Genomic DNA, 9,459 nt, shown 5'->3' with positions numbered 1-9,459 from the left:
CTGGGGCCTGAGCAAGTAATTTATATCTAAAACAGCAGAGCAAACTTTGCAAAGTCCCAGTCTCCACCTTCATCACCATCCTCACCTCACGGTGCTGCCCCAGTTCTGGCTGAGCCTCAATGGTTTGAGGTTACAAACAACTTTAATCCCAGGATCCCAGTGAACAGAACCCTTCCCTTTATGCAAAGCAGCCAAAAGAGATTAAACCATTCCTGAGAAATCACTATTTATCAGGCAGGAAAAACTTTGGGAACAAACACCCCCCTGCCAAGCTGGAAAAACCTGGAAACCGAGGGGCTCTGCAGTGCCCATTCCCACGCTGATGCTCCAAAACCTGCCTTTCCCTGCCCAATGTGCCCATGAAATGGGATCTCCCCTTTGCTGGATGAAATGCCTGAGCAGGGATTCTGTACTCACAGAGGTTCTGTCAAACTGGACCTTTCTGAACACCACGGGGAGAAAGGCCCTCAGTTTTTTGCAGCATAATCAGGAATGCCTGCCCTCAAATCCCTCCCCTCTGGTGAGCAAGCTGCTGTATAATTTCAGAAACCCAAAGGAGCAGAATAGAAAATGACAACAGAAATATCCTCTTCACATCTAAAGAGATACTGGAAAAACTATTTAAACCAACATTTTTGTGTTATTTACCTTTTTTTTCTTTTTGCCTTCAAGAGCTCTGAGAGCTCTCAAAGGGTAATTTGCACTCCTGCAAACCTGGGTGGTTTTTTTTTAACACACATAAAAGATCTGCTGTGTTTTGATGTTTTCTTAGCAACAGGTAAGCCTAGATGCCAGCAGCACGGGTGGGTTTGGGTGTCCAGCTGAGTTAAAGGGTGCTGAGGGGTGTCCTGTGCCCCTGGGTCAGTGTCACACCCCAGTGCCACTTTACCCTTGGCTGAGGATGGCTGGAGTTCTGTGACTGCCTCATGCAGCTGCATTCACTCTGTCTCCAGCCTCCTGGCCAGTGGACACCAATTAGCAGCACAATTATCAGGTTTAATATTCCCTAATCTCCACTTTCCCATCCTTAATTCATGGGACTCCTCAACTGTCAAAATACACTGGACCCACGAAGCAAAAGGTGAACACGAGGTTATTATCCACACCCTGTGCTCTCACAAATGTCTCCTCTTGTGAGTAATGAAGAAAACAGGGTCATAAAGAGGAAAATCTTTTGTCTTTGGATTTGCTAAAGTCGCTGGGATGTGACAAAAGAATCTGCCCAGCCAGGGGTTTTCTCCACATCTGTTTTGAGCAGAACACAGGAGACATCACCACTTAACTCAGCACCCATCGAGTGCAATCCTCTTAGAGCTGGGTGAGCTTCTGCAGCCTTTAAACAGCCTGAACATTCCTTCCCTGGAATCAGATATTACAGAGAGGTAAACTGAGACCTACAGGGATAAAGAGCAGCAAACACTGAATTTCTGTGGCTCAGCTTTTTGGGGACACCAAGAGAACACCTCTCTTCTTGTGCCAGTTGAAGTTGTAGCCTCTGATTGATTTTGCTTTACAATCCAGGGAGGAAGTTGGAGACTTGAGACTCGAATCTTCCTTTCCACATCTAACTACAAAACTGATCTGGCTCCTGAACTAATGTTGCAAAAAGGTTTGGAAGAGCCTTTGAACTTCAAATGTAATAGATAAGCCAAGGAGAAAAATTATTGCACTTAAATTAAATATGGCAACAACAAATAAACCAGACAATTTGTTGCACAGTATGGATTCTGAAGGAAAACATTGCATCCATTATTTCTTATCATTGCTCCAGGAAAGAAATTCACAGTGAAGGCAAAAAATGAAGTTAGCAATGATTTTTCACTCATGAACCTTTCTCCAGGGGTGAGTTATAAAGGAAAAATATGTTGCCTGGAAGAAGAGACAAAGCAAGGATTATTTATGTTTATATATTTAGTAGCACACTTGCACCCATACTTACTCTGCTATGGGAGAACCATTCAACAGCACACTTATACATTTTCTAATTTTGTCCAAATACATGAAAGAACTCTTTTTTCAAGTTGTAAAATATCCATGTGAGCTGATTCTTGCTTTTTTCTGGGGAAAGCTGAACACGAAGGCTTTCTAAACAGCAGCTGGGTCACAGGGGAGCAATAACACAAACCCAGATTATTTGTACCCAAATGTGCACAGGACAGGCCGTGACCTCAAAGGAAAGTGAGCAGAGAGGAAAACAGGCTGCCAGAATCAGAACAGAAGTTTTCCAAAGCAGAGGGGCGTACAATTAAGGGAAGGTGTTGATTTTAGAAGTGGTTGAGGAATATCAAAGAGTGGGGAGCCGAGAATGACGAAGGCGTTTGGGGCGAGAGCAGGCGTTAGATCAAAGGTAACACTGCATGAAGCAGGGCATCAAACATCTCACCAAACAGGAGGCACTGGAGTGTAAATAATGAGTAAATCGAGGAAAGGCTGCTGGAAACAGGGAAAATGTGGAGTGAGCAGAAGTGCACAGGGAGCAGGACGGCCACAAACACAGCGGGGACAGTGCACAACGACGCTGCCAGGTAATAAATCTGCTCCAGAGGCTCAGTGCAGGATGCAAGGATTGTGTTTGTTGGTTTGCAAGTCCAATGGCCAAACCAAACCTTGGAATCTTTGGGCACGTTTGTCTACTGCAAACAAGGACAATAGTAAATCTTTTGCAGAGGTGTTGAAAAGAAGAAAAATGTGTTTTCTGCTTCTGAAGAGGGTTTAACCAGGTGTGGATAAGCAGCCTTAGTGCTGACCAGCCTGGAAATCACTCAGTTTGCCAACAGCCTGATCCTGCATGGGGGTGATCCATCAGTTTATGCCCAGGCTGACACAGCCTGTAGCCAAAATTCATCAGGGCACATCACTAATTAGGTCAAAGATACGGGACCACCCCAGGATTAAGACTCTGCACTCACCCACAGTAGCTTGTGGCACCGAGGAATTGAAGATTCTGAGAGATCCTTTGGCAGTGTGGTGAGTCCCAGCTGGACCTCTCTCAGGGGGAAATTTCCTTGGGAAATATCCCGAGTTGAACTACTGCTCATGTAAACAAACTGGGATGGAGAGAACTGACACCTTTCCAAAGTGAAAACAAAGAGCAGGAAGCAGGAAAGCACAGAGAAGCTGAGGGATGGAAGCACAGACATCACCCCTATTGAGGGATACTCCTGTTATTCCATGACATGACTAACAGCATTATGCCTTCTCTCTCATGGTGGCACTTTGGTAAATACCTTCAGTAGATTAGAAAGAATTTCAGACACTACTGGACAAATAAAACCCCTGCAAACAGGTAATGTGCACTGGAGGTGTACACAGCTACCAACAAACCCGTGGTACAGAAATGAGTGCAGGAGCAGACTTCCTCAGCTACCTGATGGGGAAGCTGGTGAGGAAAATAGAGGTTAGGAATTTTAAGCCTTGTTCCCTTCTGATGATTTCCATGCTTGGCTGCTCCCCATCCCTTTGGACAAGGTTCAAGATAAACTCTTCTCTCTCCCAGTCACTTACAGAGGGATTGCAAACCATCTTTGTGCTGCTTTATTTCATATCTCCATGTGTTGTGATGTGGCTTTTACACTCTGGAGATTATATCCTATATCCAGATTGAGCTGGAAGAGTCCCACTGAACCTAAAAGGCGTTAATTCCTCTAAAGGTTCTGCTGATTTTCACTCTACAGTCGGTATTTTTACAAACTAAACCTATTGTGTTCTTCTGCACTCCTCTATTCACAAGAAAGTTCTCGAAACACAGCCCAGATCACTCCTTTAATGAGCTGCACAAACATATAAAACCTGAGCATGTATTCATGTCCTCTCCAGCATCTTGGCTGTATGGATGAGTTTACCATAAAGCATTAAATGTCTTTTTTTGTTAGCATTCAAAAGAATGCTTGGTTGGTGCCCCCAGACATTTTTCATTTCCCACTTCAAGCAGGATTCAGTATTTATCAGACCTCCTCATGCTTCTCTAATTGGATTCTTTGCCCATTGGAAATGCACAGCAACATTCTCCTCAGAACAATGCGCCCAGACAGAACACACCTTGTTTAAAAATACATAAGTAGGTCTCTTGCTTGAGCACAGAAAAAACATTTCAAATTCCTCAAGAAAAACTTCAAGGACGTCAGAAGATCCAGGGCAGGCTGGTATTGACCCAGCAGAAGTGAGACCTGTGATAATTTCACTTTAATCCGGTTTTCTCCTACAATCACCTACAGTTTATTATTCCTTGTCGATAACTTGGTTTGTATTTGGAAATGTTCCTCTTTGCCATAGCCTGAAGTTTCTGTACTCTCCAAGAAGCACCAAACACAACTGAAATCACACAAACCACACTCTTGTTATTCAGGGGGTAGCTACATCCCACAAAACTAAAATACAGCCAACAGTTTTGCAGAATGTGACACTGCATTACTATTACACAGAAAGATTTACTGAATTTCCAGAAAGATTTGCTGCCTGGAGTACTGTGTGAAACAATGACTAAAGAGTAGCAAAGCATTATTTTACAGTCCAGAGCAAAAACCTACAGATCTGAGAGAATTTGAAGGGCTACCAGAGACTGCAAACTCTGTAATGATCTGTGGACATCTTCTAGGGGCTTCAGCTGAGGAGCCTGTGCGAGGTTTGGGGTAGAACCAGAGAGTTCTGCAAAGGAAAGGTGACTATAGATGTGAATGGAGAAGAAATGGGAATTTCTGGATGTGGAGGCACCTCGAGGAGCGCACAGCAGATCTCAGAGCAGCCTCTGTTCGTGGCACTCAGATTTGCAGCTCATCAGGGCTCCAAAAATGTCAAAAATGTGCTTTCAAAACCTGCACACGGTCACCAGGCTAGGACAACCCCAGGAGACATGAAAGGGCTTGGCAGCTGATATTTTCACATAGTTTAAAAAAATGTAAATAAAACAAAAATAACTTAAAATGCTGTTATTATTTATAGTTATTCATCTACTCTTGATTCGGTGGGTATGATCAGATGGGTATTTGCCACACTGGTGGAGCAGCTTTGCCTACAGAAATTGTGAAAGATCTGGATCAGGACTTTAACCCTATTATTGATTATGACTATTTTCTGATTTACTTGGATTAGTTTCTCTGAAGATTTTCCCCTCAGCCTTGATGTGTGTCATTGCCAGCACACTGTGACCACCCTAGGATGGTCACTCACAGAACAAATGTGCTGGCTGTGTACACAGACCCTGCTGAGAGAAGGCAAATATCATTTGTCCTTTCTGTTTTCTCCTTAAAACGGGCAATTCCCTGCAAGTTTACAGAATGTGCCACAGTTTCACGTGAAGAGCTCAGCTGAGACTGTGAGATGTGTCAATCACTTGATTGGCAGCACGTGGGGAAGTGTGAGTTTTTCTCCATCATCCCAATGAAATTCTGATGGCAAATATCTCTAAAAAAAAGCATTTTGGTTTTGTTGCTGTTGTTTCGGGGTTTGGGATTTTTTTCAAGAGTACCTGTTAGAATTCTGGCCTTTTGGGAACTGGAATTCACAAAAGGAAAACTGAAGAATATCTGCCACCAAAGCTCAACTTCATTTCCAAAGTGTCCTTGCAGACATGGAGCATTTCTGTGCTCTAAGTGATGCCAGGATTTGACCCAGGGGGTCAGGATTTTCAGAGGACAATCATGATGGATTCTTCACCCCAACTTTCCCCATTCCAGTGGTTACCTGGACCCTCCCATCACTCTCGTGCTGAAGCTTGGTCCCTGCCTGACATGCCAGCTGAGATATTTCCTCTCAATTAACTGGTTTGGCTCCGAGTCTAAATGTCAGAGAGGCCTTCAGAGCCCTGAAATATGTGTGTGAATATTCCTGGAGAGCCCAGGGGGAGGGAGGGAACTGCAGGAGGTGCTGAGGAGGAATGTGGGTGGGTGGCACCTGAGGAAACAGCCTGGGCAGGGAAGTTCTCAGGGAATGCAGCATCCAGCTCCCACAAAACCTCACTGAGGTTTAAGGTAACATTTTTAACCCCAGCGGAAAAGATCATTCTCACCTGACGTCCCAGAGTTTCCATTTCAGACATTCTGCTCATCCTGAGGATGTGAGAAGCCACACACACATGGAATTACAGAAATTAATCACTCCGCTGAAAGAAGCGCCTGAAGTCCAGGCCCTTTGAAATGAATATGCAATGAACTCGCAGCCAGGGCAGGGCTCCAGTGACTGGATGTACTCTGGCACGGGGCCAGTGGCACTAGATCAGTGTCAGGGTGGCTCCAAGTGACTGCTCTGGCAGTGATGGAGCACAGGCACTTCCTCTTCTCTCATTCCCTTACTCCCATTAACACATGCAAATGATGTGCCTTGCTGTGTCTCTTGTTTTAGCAACCTCAGTTAATTCCCTGTTAACACAATTTTATTTTTTTTTTGTCATGCCCAGCAGACATTTAAGCAGTGAATTTTTTTTTCCCCCTTTGGAGGGAGAGGGAAGAAACAAGGCCCGATGTGGAGAGATGAAGAATGGCAGAGCATCAAAGCAGGGAATGAATGCTGAAGGACCTTCTCCTTCTATTAAGAGTCTGCTGAGGTGTAATGCACTAAAATGCACAGCACAGAGGCATTCAGACAGCAGAGGTGTTTATAAACTCCTGAATACACCTGTCAGCTAATTCTCCTTTGTGCTGCATTTGTGGCTGGATCCCCAGAACAATGCTCTTTGCACATGCCATTGTTTGGGACATATTTTCCAGACATATGCCACTCACTGGTGGTTGTTAAATGCTCCATCCATAAACCATTATGTGCTTCTCTATTGAGGTTTCTCTGCAACAGGCAGCTGTTTGACAAGGAATAAACTCCTGGGGACAGCAGCAAATCAAATTAAATATATCTCCACAGAGCTATCATAGGGGGCTGCATGGCTTGATAGGCTGCATCAAGAGCAATAAACACACACAGGGAGAGCAAACCTGAGATAAATCAAGATTCTCCAAATGAGCAAAGAGGCAGACAAATCACCAGTGCCTCCGTGGAAGCCATTAGGAGTTTCAGTGATGATTTCAACAGAGCCACTATTTCAGCTGTCTGTCTGTGGGCAGGAAGGTTTTAATCCTATAAGAGTCAGAGATTATCTAATTAGTGTTCTTTTCTCCCTCACTTTATGAACTTGGTTATGGGGAATTACACTCACTGATATGCCAGTAAATAAATTCGCTGAGGGAAAAAAAATATAAAAAGAAGTGGAACGTGTTAGTAGTTCAGATTTCATTCATTCCCTTTTCTAATATTTATTTTCCTAATATAAACAAACTTACAACCTGGAGTTTAGTATGGGCTAAGGAAAGAAAAGAGCCTGATTGCTTCGTGGAACAGAATCAAACATGTATTTGCCTCCAACACTGGCTTACTCTCATTGAAAATATTTATCCAAACATGACCACATGAATGTTTTCTTACCTCCTACTTTTATCTATGCATCAAAGCCTATGAAATACAGAGACACAGTACCAGGGAGGAAGAGAAAGAGCAAAAGAGATGCCAACACAGTGAATAAATTCCTCTTAATTAATAAATTTCATCACATTAACAATGGCCTAAGCGTAGGAGTGAGCACTTCAGGGAAAAAGCTCTCACATATCTTACTTCAGTATATTTTATATCAAAAACCTGCTCTTTCAATACTCCCTTTCTCAGCCACTTGTGTCAGACTGAATAGACTCAAATCCTCAGAATTATTTCCTTCAGGAAAAGAAATGATGAATCTGTGTAGCAGCGAGAATAGCCTTGTTCTGTTTTAAAAGCTTTCACTCCTACATCATTCATTCTGTTAAGGCTCTCTCGCCCAGCTTCTGATCCAGCTGGGAAACTGGAGTTTACAACACCACATTTTATTGGCTTTATGGTTTCTCTGAGTGATCTTATCTGAATCAGCTGCATATTAAGAAACAGAGAAATACACCTCTGCTGCTCTGCCTCACAGAGCAGCTCCTCATCATCGAATATAACCTGTGTTTTTCCATGGTGGATCTGCCAAGAGCCCCTCCACAGGCTGCTTGGGAAAAGGTGGGACAGAAGGAGTGGGCAGCTGTTCCAAGTGAGGCTAGCCTGGTATTAATTTAAAATTTCCTCCATTCAGCTTGAAAGTTCCTGTGCACCTCCATACCTTGGTTAGGAACAATTTTCAGCAGGGAGGAAAACCCTGGATATTCCTTTGAGGATGAAGTTAGGAGTTACAGGCATCGCTGTGCTCTGCTGTTAGTGCAACTTCACAGAGGTGTTTGAGCACCTCCTCCCCTCAGTGCTCTGCTGGGAGATAACCAGGTTCTTGTGGAAGCTGGAAAAATCTGTCCTGATCTGAAGCCTCTGAAAGCCTTTGCTTGCACAGGCTTGGGGAAATAGAACCAGACAGCTGAATTCTTCGTCCCCAGCATGCTCCACTGCTTGGCTTGCAGGCTCTGAGCGAGAGCTCCCTCTCCAGCTGTGCCCCTGACACCCAGAGCAGGGTAAGGCTCTGGCAACTTCACCTGGATGAGAGCAAACTGTCTCCTGTGGCACCAGCCCTGCCAGGTCACCAGGGGGATGAAAAGGGGCTTGAGGGGATGGGAGCCAAACCAGAGCAAGGAGAGTGGTGGGGTAAGATCAGCAACAGGAGCTGAAAATCACAGATCTGGCACAGGATTTTCCTGGGGTAAGAGAGGCTGCTCGCCAGGAAGGGATCTGGGGGTGCAGGAGGATCAGAGAGTCAGGGCTGTCCGGGGATCCAGGACAGAAAATCCACCCTGGGGTGCTTCAAACACAGGATAAAGAGCTGGCCAAAACCCAGAACTGTTTATTGCTCAGAGCAGCTGTGGCTGCCCCTGGAGCCCTGGAAATGTCCCAGCCAGGGCTTGGAGCAGCCTGGGAGAGTGGAAGGTGACCCTGCCCATGGCAGGGGTGGAGCTGGTGGTTTTTAAGGTCCCTCCCTACAAAAGCCACCCCTGTGCCACTGCAGGGTGGCTGTGCCACAAATACAGCAGAGAACTGCACATTTTGAGTGTGACATCAAAGATCTACGGTGCAAAATGTGTCTCAAAAGCAATCTGAAGTTTGAGTAGGACTCAAAAGATGATTATTCAAAAATCCAATTAAAACTTTATCCTTTGCCTAAAGGCATCCTCTTAACTCCAACATAACTTGTTAGGAGAACTTTAGTTGCAGTAAAAATATGAAATTTCAAGGCCATCTCATCGGGAGAATATTCTCTGTAAAAATAACACAACAACATTTATTTTAAAAATTTAAGCAAACATAATTTAAATATTTAAATTGCATTTTAAATACCGTTCTGGAACATGAAGTCTATCTAAGTATAATCTTAGGTACAGACTGTAACAATGTAATGTTTTTTTTTTTTTCCCCTATTTAAAGTTCTGGCATCATTTCCTTTTCTTTTGTAATTAGGCAGAAACATGTCATTTTAATTCTCAATCTTTTTCCACCACTCCCCTCAACACTCCCAAGTTTTGACTC

Source organism: Pseudopodoces humilis, chromosome 14, assembly GCF_049639895.1.
Source record: "Pseudopodoces humilis isolate 2021_Gansu_Grassland_sample_001 chromosome 14, ASM4963989v1, whole genome shotgun sequence".
Classification (NCBI taxonomy): domain Eukaryota; kingdom Metazoa; phylum Chordata; class Aves; order Passeriformes; family Paridae; genus Pseudopodoces; species Pseudopodoces humilis.
Note: the sequence above shows the minus strand (reverse complement) of the source record.